At 44.1% G+C, this 10053-nt stretch overlaps 1 pseudogene across 1 annotated transcript; it reads left to right on the forward strand.

Annotated features, from left to right (window-relative positions):
* The first annotated feature begins 5393 nt into the window (after window positions 1–5393).
* LOC123732909 (haptoglobin-like) lies at window positions 5394–8338 on the forward strand (annotated as a pseudogene). The gene is made up of 4 exons (XR_006763484.1): window positions 5394–5521; window positions 5850–5962; window positions 7122–7389; window positions 7575–8338. The product of XR_006763484.1 is annotated as a haptoglobin-like (transcript).
* Window positions 8339–10053: the final 1715 nt, after the last annotated feature.

Consider the following 10053-nt stretch of genomic DNA (forward strand, 5'->3'; position numbering starts at 1 on the left):
CACCCAGAGGTGGAGCTCCTAGTGGCCGGAGACTTTAATGCAGGGAAACTTAAATCAGTTCTACCAAATTTATATCAACATGTTAAATGTGCATCCAGAGGGAAAAAAATTCTAGATCACCTTTACTCCACAGACAGAGACGCATACAAAGCTCTCCCTCGCCCTCCATTTGGTAAATCCGACCACAATTCTGTCCTCCTGATGCCTGCTTATAAGCAAAAATGAAAGCAGGAAGCAGCAGTGACTCGGTCAATAAAAAAGTGGTCAGATGAAGCAGATGCTAAACTACAGGACTGTTTTGCTATCACAGACTGGAAAATGTTCCGGGATTCTTCCGATGGCATTGAGGAGTACACCACATCAGTCACTGGCTTTATCAATAAGTGCATCGAGGACGTCGTCCCCACAGTAACTGTATGTACATACCCCAACCAGAAGCCATGGATTACAGGCAACATTCGCACTGAGCTAAAGGGTAGAGCTGCCGCTTTCAAGGTGCGGGACTCTAACCCGGAAGCTCATAAGAAATCCTGCTATGCCCTGTGACAAACCATCAAGCAGGCAAAGTGTCAATACAGGGCTAAGATTGAATCATATTACACTGGCTCCGATGCTCGTCTTATGTGGCAGGGCTTGCAAACTATTACAGACTACAAAGGGAAGCACAGCCGCGAGCTGCCCAGTGACACGAGCCTACCAGACGAGCTAAATCACTTCTATGCTCACTTCGAGGCAAGCAACACTGAGGCATGCATGAGAGCATCAGCTGTTCCGGACGACTGTGTGATCATGCTCTCCGTTGCCGACGTGAGTAAGACCTTTAAACAGGTCAACATACACAAGGCTAGCCTCCCGGGTGGCGCAGTGGTCTAAGGTGCTAGCTGTGCCACCAGAGATTCGAGGTTTGAGCCTAGGCTCTGTCGCAGCCGGCAGCGACCGGGAGGCCCATGGGGCAGTGCACAATTGGCCCAGCATCGTCCGGGTTAGGGAGGGTTTGGCCGGCAGGGATATCCTTGTCTCATCGCGCACTAGCGACTCCTGTGGCGGGCCGGGCGCAGTGCACACTGACCAGGTCACCAGGTGTACGGTGTTTCCTCCGACACATTGGTGCTGCTGGCTTCCGGGTTGGATGGGCATTGTGTCAAGAAGCAGCGCGGCTAGGTTGGGTTGTGTTTCAGAGGACGCATGGCTCTCGACCTTCGCCTCTCCAGAGTCCGTATGGGAGTTGCAGCAATAGGACAAGACTGTCACTACTACCAATTGGATACCATGAAATTGGGGAGAAAAAAGGGGTAAAAAATAATAAAAATAACATACACAAGGCTGCGGGGCCAGATGGATTACCAGGATGTGTGCTCCTGGCATGTGCTGACCAACTGGCAGGTGTCTTCACTGACATTTTCAACATGTCCCTGATTGAGTCTGTAATACCAACATGTTTCAAGCAGACCACCATAGTCCCTGTGCCCAAGAACACTAAGGTAACCTGCCTAAATGACTACCGACCCGTAGCAACAGTTAGTGGAAGGCTGGTAATGGCTCACATCAACACCATTATCCCAGAAACCCTAGACCCACTCCAATTTGCATATCGCCCTAACAGATCCACAGATGATGCAATCTCTATTGCACTCCACACTGCCCTTTCCCACCTGGACAAAAGGAACACTTATGTGAGAATGCTGTTCATTGACTACAGCTCAGCGTTCAACACCATAGTACCCTCAAAGCTCATCACTAAGCTAAGGATCCTGGGACTAAACACCTCCCTCTGCAACTGGATCCTGGACTTCCTGACGGGCCAGGCGGTGAGGGTAGGTAGCAACACATCTGCCACGCTGGTCCTCAACACTGGAGCTCCCCAGGGGTGTGTGCTCAGTCCCCTCCTGTACTCCTTGTTCACCCATGACTGCATGGCCAGGCACGACTCCAACCTAATCATTAAGTTTGCAGTCGACACAACAGTGGTAGGCCTGATCACCGACAACGACGAGACAGCCTATAGGGAGGAGGTCAGAGACCTGGCCAGGTGGTGCCAGAATAACAACCTATCCCTCAACGTAACCAAGACTAAGGAGATGATTGTGGACCACAGGAAAAGGAGGACCGAGCACGCCCCCATTCTCATCAACGGGGCTGTAGTGGAGCAGGTTGAGAGCTTCAAGTTCCTTGGTGTCCACATCAACAACAAACTAGAATGATCCAAACACACCATGACAGTCGTGAAGAGGGCACGACAAAGCCTATTCCCCCTCAGGAAACTAAAAAGATTTGATATGGGTCCTGAGATTCTCAAAAGGTTCTACAGCTGCAACATCGAGAGCATCCTGACTGGTTGCATCATTGCCTGGTATGGCAACTACTCGGCCTCTGACCGCAAGGCACTACAGAGGGTAGTGCGTACGGCCCAGTACATCACTGGGGCTAATCTGCCTGCCATCCAGACCTTTACACCAGGCGGTGCCAGAGAAAGGCCCTAAAAATTGTCAAAGACCCCAGCAACCCCAGTCATAGACTGTTCTCTCTACTACCGCATGGCAAGCGGTACCGGAGTGCCAAGTCTAGGACAAAAAGGCTTCTCAACAGTTTTTACCCCCATAAGACCTGAAAGAATGTACAGACTATGCATTGTCCCCAACTTGCTGTGCTACTTTTGTTATATATGCATAGTCACTTTATATAAAGACCTCAAGACTCCTGAACAGGTAATCAAATGGCTTTTACTAGAATTAAATGTCAGGAATTGTGAAAAACTGAGTTTAAATGTATTTGGGTAAGGTGTATGTAAACCTCCGACTTCAACGGTATATCTCCCTGACTAACTTCAAGCATCAGCTATCTGAGCAGCTTACCGATCATTGCAGCTGTACATAGCCCATCTGTAAATAGCCCATCCAACTACCTACAAATCAAATCAAATGTATTTATAAAGCCCTTCGTACATCAGCTGAAATCTCAAAGTGCTGTACAGAAACCCAGCCTAAAACCCCAAACAGCAAGCAATGCATGTGAAAGAAGCACGGTGGCTAGGAAAAACTCCCTAGGAAAAACTCCCTAGAAAGGCCAAAAACCTAGGAAGAAACCTAGAGAGGAACCAGGCTATGAGGGGTGGCCAGTCCTCTTCAGGCTGTGCCGGGTGGATATTATAACAGAACATGGTCAAGATGTTAAAATGTTCATAAATGACCAGCATGGTCAGATAATAATAATCATTGTAGTTGTCGAGGGTGCAACAAGCACGTCCGGTGAACAGGTCAGGGTTCCATAGCCGCAGGCAGAACAGTTGAAACTGGAGCAGCAGCATGGCCAGGTGGACTGGGGACAGCAAGGAGTCATCATGCCAGGTAGTCCTGAGGCATGGTCCTAGGGCTCAGGTCCTCCGAGAAGAAAGAGAGAAAGAGAGAATTAGAGAGAGCATATTTAAATACACACAGGACACCGGATAAGACAAGAGAATACTCCAGATGTAACAGACTGACCCTAGCCCCCCGACACATAAACTACTGCAGCATAAATACTGGAGGCTGAGACAGGAGGGATCAGAAGACACTGTGGCCCCATCCGATGATACCCCCGGACAGGGCCAAACAGGCAGGATATAACCCCACCCACTTTGCCAAAGCACAGCCCCCACACCACTAGAGGGATGTCTACAACCACCAACTCACCGTCCGAAGACAAGGCCGAGTATAGCCCACAAAGATCTCCGCCATGGCACAACCCAAGGGGGGGGGCGCCAACCCATCCCCATATTGTTTTATTTACTTTTTCTGCTCTTTTGCACACCAGTATTTCTACTTGCACATCATCATCTGCACATCTATCACTCCAGTGTTAATAACACTGGATTTTTTTATTGTGTTATTGACTGTACTTCTGTTTATTCCATGTGTAACTCTGTGTTGTTGTTTGTGTCGAACTGCTTTGCTTTATCTTGGCCAGGTCGCAGTTGTAAATGAGAACTTGTTCTCAACTAGCCCACCTGGTTAAATAAAGGACTTGTTCTCAACTGGCCCACCTGGTTAAATAAAGGACTTGTTCTCAACTTTCCTACCTGGTTAAATAAAGGACTTGTTCTCAACTGGCCACCTGGTTAAATAAAGGACTTGTTCTCAACTGGCCACCTGGTTAAATAAAGGACTTGTTCTCAACTGGCCCACCTGGTTAAATAAAGGACTTGTTCTCAACTGGCCACCTGGTTAAATAAAGGACTTGTTCTCAACTAGCCACCTGGTTAAATAAAGGACTTGTTCTCAACTGGCCTACCTGGTTAAATAAAGGACTTGTTCTCAACTGGCCTACCTGGTTAAATAAAGGACTTGTTCTCAACTGGCCCACCTGGTTAAATAAAGGACTTGTTCTCAACTGGCCACCTGGTTAAATAAAGGACTTGTTCTCAACTGGCCTACCTGGTTAAATAAAGGACTTGTTCTCAACTGGCCCACCTGGTTAAATAAAGGACTTGTTCTCAACTGGCCCACCTGGTTAAATAAAGGACTTGTTCTCAACTGGCCCACCTGGTTAAATAAAGGACTTGTTCTCAACTGGCCTACCTGGTTAAATAAAGGACTTGTTCTCAACTGGCCTACCTGGTTAAATAAAGGACTTGTTCTCTACTAGCCTACCTGGTTAAATAAAGGTGAAATAAATGTTTTTGTTTATAAAAAAAAAATGTCTGACATCAATGTGTGAGCAACTACAATAATTGAATATGGTCAATTTCAAACATTTGTATATAACATAAACATACTGTTGACATGTAGGCTATGGTGTAATGGAATGGTTTGCCTTGTGTGGTAGGTTTTGTGGGTTTTGACACTCTTATGTAGGTGTTATAACCAGCCATAAAATAACTCAATATATGTCACAACAGGTCCAAATATGTGTCATAACAGTGTTATGACCATATTATAACAGGCTATGACAAGTTATGTCAGCTGTTATGACATATTATGACATGGTTATGACTGTGTCATAATGTTTTATGACGCTGGATGTCAAGTACAGTGTTACCAAAGTGAGTCGTAAACAGCAAATGTGAGTCAACAACAAACAACAACAACTATGACGGTATCACATTTTTTAAATAACACACTCTGATGCGGCATTTATATGCACCTCATTTACTTTCAATAAACCAAATTGACGCACAAATTATAGATGTGCTGTGTCCTGTTCTGATTTCATAATTCATACCCTATGAAATGATTTATCCCTCAGATGGTCTTCTCTGATACTAGTTGGCTGTGGCTGAGCTCCAGATGGGGTCAGGGTTAGGGTTTGGACACGATTCCAATAATGGGTTGGCATGAACAGAGATTTTGCAATCTCTCCGATTTTCGGGAATCAGAACTGAAGCTGTGTCCAGCAAAATTCCCAGCGGTGGGCAGACAGGGGTGAGTTCTCTCCTCAGCAGATATAAGGCCTTGGTCCTATAACTTCTCACGGAGTACCATCGTCTTTACAGAGGAGACACAGCTCAACATACAAACTGATAAACAGATATTTCCATCAAAATGTGGTATGTTATACTTTTCATATTCTTTCTTCAACAAAACCCTAGTCGCCTGGCAATTGTTGTCATTGCAGTACCAATCCAAATGAATCTCTGAAATGTCTTTGGACAATGGATCTTTGTAAAATGGCAGGGAAACACAGCTACTTAAATCTTTCAAAAAACATTCAAATTGCTCTAGCTAGAGACCTTTTCTAAATATAGGTTAACAAGCAAGCCCAGAGACTTCCTAAGTAAAGGAACCGTTAGTTGTGGTACTAGTGAGTGTTTGGGAGCTGTCTGTCAGTTGGCTCTGTGTGTGTGTACTGTACTTATGTGTTCCTTCTGTCCGCAGGTCATCCCTGGTAGTGCTCCTCGCGGCCTCCTGTGTCTGTCTGGAACAGGACAAAATTAAAATCAAAATCAAAATCAAAACCAAATCAATTGATGAGATGTCAGACAATTCAGGTAGCTATCTGTCTAACTGACACATAACCAACTCCCTGCCTTATGCCAATACGGGCTTACTTTTTCTGATTTAGATTGAAATGTCAACAAAGTGAGAGGGATGAAACGTTTTCAAACAAAAACATGTACATTTCAAAGATCATTGACAACCTTTCTTGTCCCATGTCTATGTTAAGGTGGGTGTTAGTGACACCATTGATGCAGAATATCGCCCAAAAATATTGGACTTACACATTACACGTGTGTTTTCACACGTGCAATTTGTCTATTTCCGAAACATATTATATTTGCTGGCCCATTGTGACTGGTTCGTGTAAGGATATCACTCACATTTCAATTACACTGTCACTCTCATCGGATGTTCTGAAGCCAATCTTCACTATGGATCCCCTTACGCAACTCTGAGCTGAGCAGACACAAGCTGTTCCTATTCAGCCTGTTGGAGAATACAGTAGCTGTGGCCAAAATGAGGATGTCACCATCACTTTCAAGTGAGAACCTTGTTAAGTCTCACGGCTCACAGCTATTATCCCGATTATCTTAAAAATCGATTCAGCAGCGACACACATGAGATGACAGGGATCAAAGAGAAGGCAAGCAGGGAGGAAAGGAAGGAGAGATCCTCAGTCTCAGCTTCCTCCAAGCTGGATGGTAAAATATGTCATTAGGAAAATCTACAGAGCATGAAAGCCTTGAAAAGTAAAATTCCTCAAAATCCACCTCTCATCAAACGTTTCAGGAAAATGTTTGAGAAGAGAAATGACACTAATTCCATCCTCATCTAGGTTTCTGCGTATTGTGACCTCCAAGGTAATTCTGTGAAAGCTAGCCTTGTCTGGCTCAAGTCATGACAACACTTATTTTTTTAGATAATAGTAGATGATTAATGAATTTACTGAACTTTTGTCAGGTCAAAGCTAAAAGGTTCCAGAAAGCTACTACCAAATGCTATGTGTATTCAAGTGAATAGTGTTGATTTTAGCAAACTCAAACTAAAACCAAGGCTGGAATTGTATTGAGGCACATTTCATTTTTCTGCAATAATCTTTTATGGTTGTGTTTGAGTTGCACAGCAGTAAGTGCTAGGTGGTGCTGAGTTGGGGATGTTTTAACCATATAGAGATTGTATAGAAATAATGTTGTTGTGTTTCTTGCCCAGACCTGCGCTTCAGGCGTATGGTTGGGGGCACCCTGGCCCCTCATGTCCCCTGGCAGGCCATGGTCTATCTGAGTAAAAACGTCATGAACGGGGGCTTCGCTGGGGAGCTCTAATCTCTGACCGCTGGGTCCTGACCGCTGGCAGGAACTTGTTTGTCAGGAAGAGTAGGCAGGACACCCAGGGGAAAGAACCAATCATCCCCAAGGTGTACCTAGGCATCACGCGATACTCCCAAGCCAATGACTCCAAAGAAGTTGCTGTAGAAAAGGTGAGCTAGTATACCCATTACCATCTCTTTCAAACAATATACAGACAATTCAGTATTTACAGCAAGCAGAACTGCACTGGGCTCTCTCACCTACATCATCATTTTCAGTCTTATAGGTAGTTAGAGCACAAATACAGTAGATCGTCAAAAAAAAGGTCCTATGAATTATTCCCTTCCCCTTCTAGGTGGTTCTGCACCCAGGCTTCCAGAGCGTGTCAGACTGGGACAACGACCTGGCTCTGATTCAGCTGAAGGAGCCATTCACCTTGAGCGAGGCTGTGATGCCCATCCCTCTGCCTGAGAGGGGTGAGGACCTGGCTGAGGCAGCCCAGGAGAAAGGCATCATCACAGGCTGGGGTTGGGGGTCCACTTCACCCCCGCTGAGTCACTGAAACACCTGGTATTGCCTGTGGCATCGCATAGCTTCTGTAAGGCAGAGTACAACCGTGGTGGCAGCACTCCAACCATAGACGACAACATGTTCTGTACTGGAGCCAGCAAGTACCAGGAGAATGTGTGCTTTGGGGATGCAGGCGGTGCCCTGGCAGTCCAGGACCCCAAAGACGGCAGAGTGTATGCTGCAGGGATCCTGTCCTTCGATAAGGCCTGTGCCGTGAGGAAATACGCTGTCTACATGAAGCTCTCTGCCTACATGCCTTGGATCAACAGTGTCCTCAGGGGTGACAGTGAGAAATCAGCCAGTCTCCGCTCCAGTGTAATGTCTGAGATGTTTTCGAGGCAGTTGTAGCCTCCACTCAGCACAGTTTCAGATATGAGAGCCGGGGCTCATAATCTCCATTATGCCTTTGCTAACAAAGTAATTTTCTGACTTGATCTTGTAAAACTCTCTCAAGTTTCGACTTTCATTGAGTGTGTGCCCCCGCCTGATTGAGTGTGTCTTCCGATGTTGATTTCAAAGGATTTTCAATAAATTAATCTCTCCTAAGAAGTTTGGTTTCCGATGTTTCACCTTATAACTTTTATTCACATTTTCTTCAACTCATTTTAGAATGCTGGGAAACATGTTTTAGATCATCTCTACAAGCTGGAACCTTAGAGCATGTTAGAGCCATTAAAACAAGTAGCCTACAGCTAGGACATGAGACGATTTTGAAGTTCATTTAAGTAATGGAATTATTAAGGAAAATTGTTATCTGGCCAAGGAGGATATTGTGTTGAGACCAGCAAGGGTTTTTTAGTAGATTTGTCATGAAAATCATTCAAGAAGGAAATAACTTGTTCTAAAATAGAGCTACATAAACGAGGGTCTAGAATCCCTCCCAGCAGGGGAATGGAGGTCATGTCACTCCTGGTTAGTGACTAATTTAAATACAGAAGACAAAAGGCTTGTCATCACAGCTCAACACTAGTTAATAGCTCTCTTGCTTTGGAGCAGCCTGCTGTACCACAATTTGTTCAGTTTCAACAAGAGATATCTCAGAAATGGTGCCGAAGAGTATGGCTGATGTTTTACATGCCCGTAATCAATTGTGCTATTTTGTTCATTTTTTTGTGTTGTTTGTAACTTATTTTTTAACTTATTTTGTACATAATGTTGCTGCTACCGTCTCTTACGACCGAAAATAACTTCTGGACATCAGAACTGGGATTACTCACCACGGACTGGTAGAAGCTTTTTCCTTTAATCTCTATGTACTAGGGGCTATGTGGGACGCATGCGTCCCACCCCTGGTACACCCTATCAACAACAGGTGAAATATCAAGAGCGCCAAATTTGAAAACTATTAAATGTCATAATTCAAATTTCTCAAAAATACAACTATCTTACACCCTTTGAAAGATAAACATCTCCTTAATCTAACCACGTTGTCCGATTTCAAAAAGGCTTTACGGCGAAAGCATAAAGTTAGATTATGTTAGGAGAGTACATTGACAATAGCTGTGTGTAATGTTTTGTCAATTCAAAGACAGGCATCACCAAAAGCAGAAAACCAGCTAAAATTATGCACTAACCTTTGACAATCTCCATCAGATGACACTCCTAGGACATTATGTTAGACAATACATGCATTTTTAGTTCTATCAAGTTCATATTTATATACAAAAACAGCGTTTTACTATGGCGTTGATGTTGAGGAAATCGTTTCCCTCCAATAACCGCCAGTCAAATCAGCACGACAAATTAAATAATTACTATTCGAAAACATTGGTAAAATATTATATTGTCATTCAAAGAATTATAGATTTACATCTCTTGAACGCAACCGGATTGCCAGATTTAAAAATAACCTTACTGGGAAATCACACTTTGCAATAATCTGAGCACTGCGCCCATAAAAATACGCTTTGCGATACAGACTAACCGCCATGTTGGAGAGATCTAAAATCGAAAATACTATGTAAATAATCCATTACCTTTGATTCTCTTCATCAGATGTCACTTCCAGGAATCCCAGGTCCATAACAAATGTAGTTTTGTTCGAAAAAGCTCATAATTTATGTCCAAAAAGCTCCGTGTTGTTAGCACATGATCTAAGCCCGCCGGACTTCTCTTCATGAAAGAAGGGAGAAAAATATTTACGTTCGTTCAAACATGTCGAACGTTGTATAGCATAAATCATTAGTGCCTTTTTTAACCAGAACATGAATAATATTCAAGGCGGACGATTGCATTCTCTTTTAAAACGTATTGGAACGAGAGTA

This window comes from Salmo salar, unplaced genomic scaffold, assembly GCF_905237065.1.
Source record: "Salmo salar unplaced genomic scaffold, Ssal_v3.1, whole genome shotgun sequence".
NCBI classification, from domain to species: Eukaryota; Metazoa; Chordata; class Actinopteri; order Salmoniformes; family Salmonidae; genus Salmo; species Salmo salar.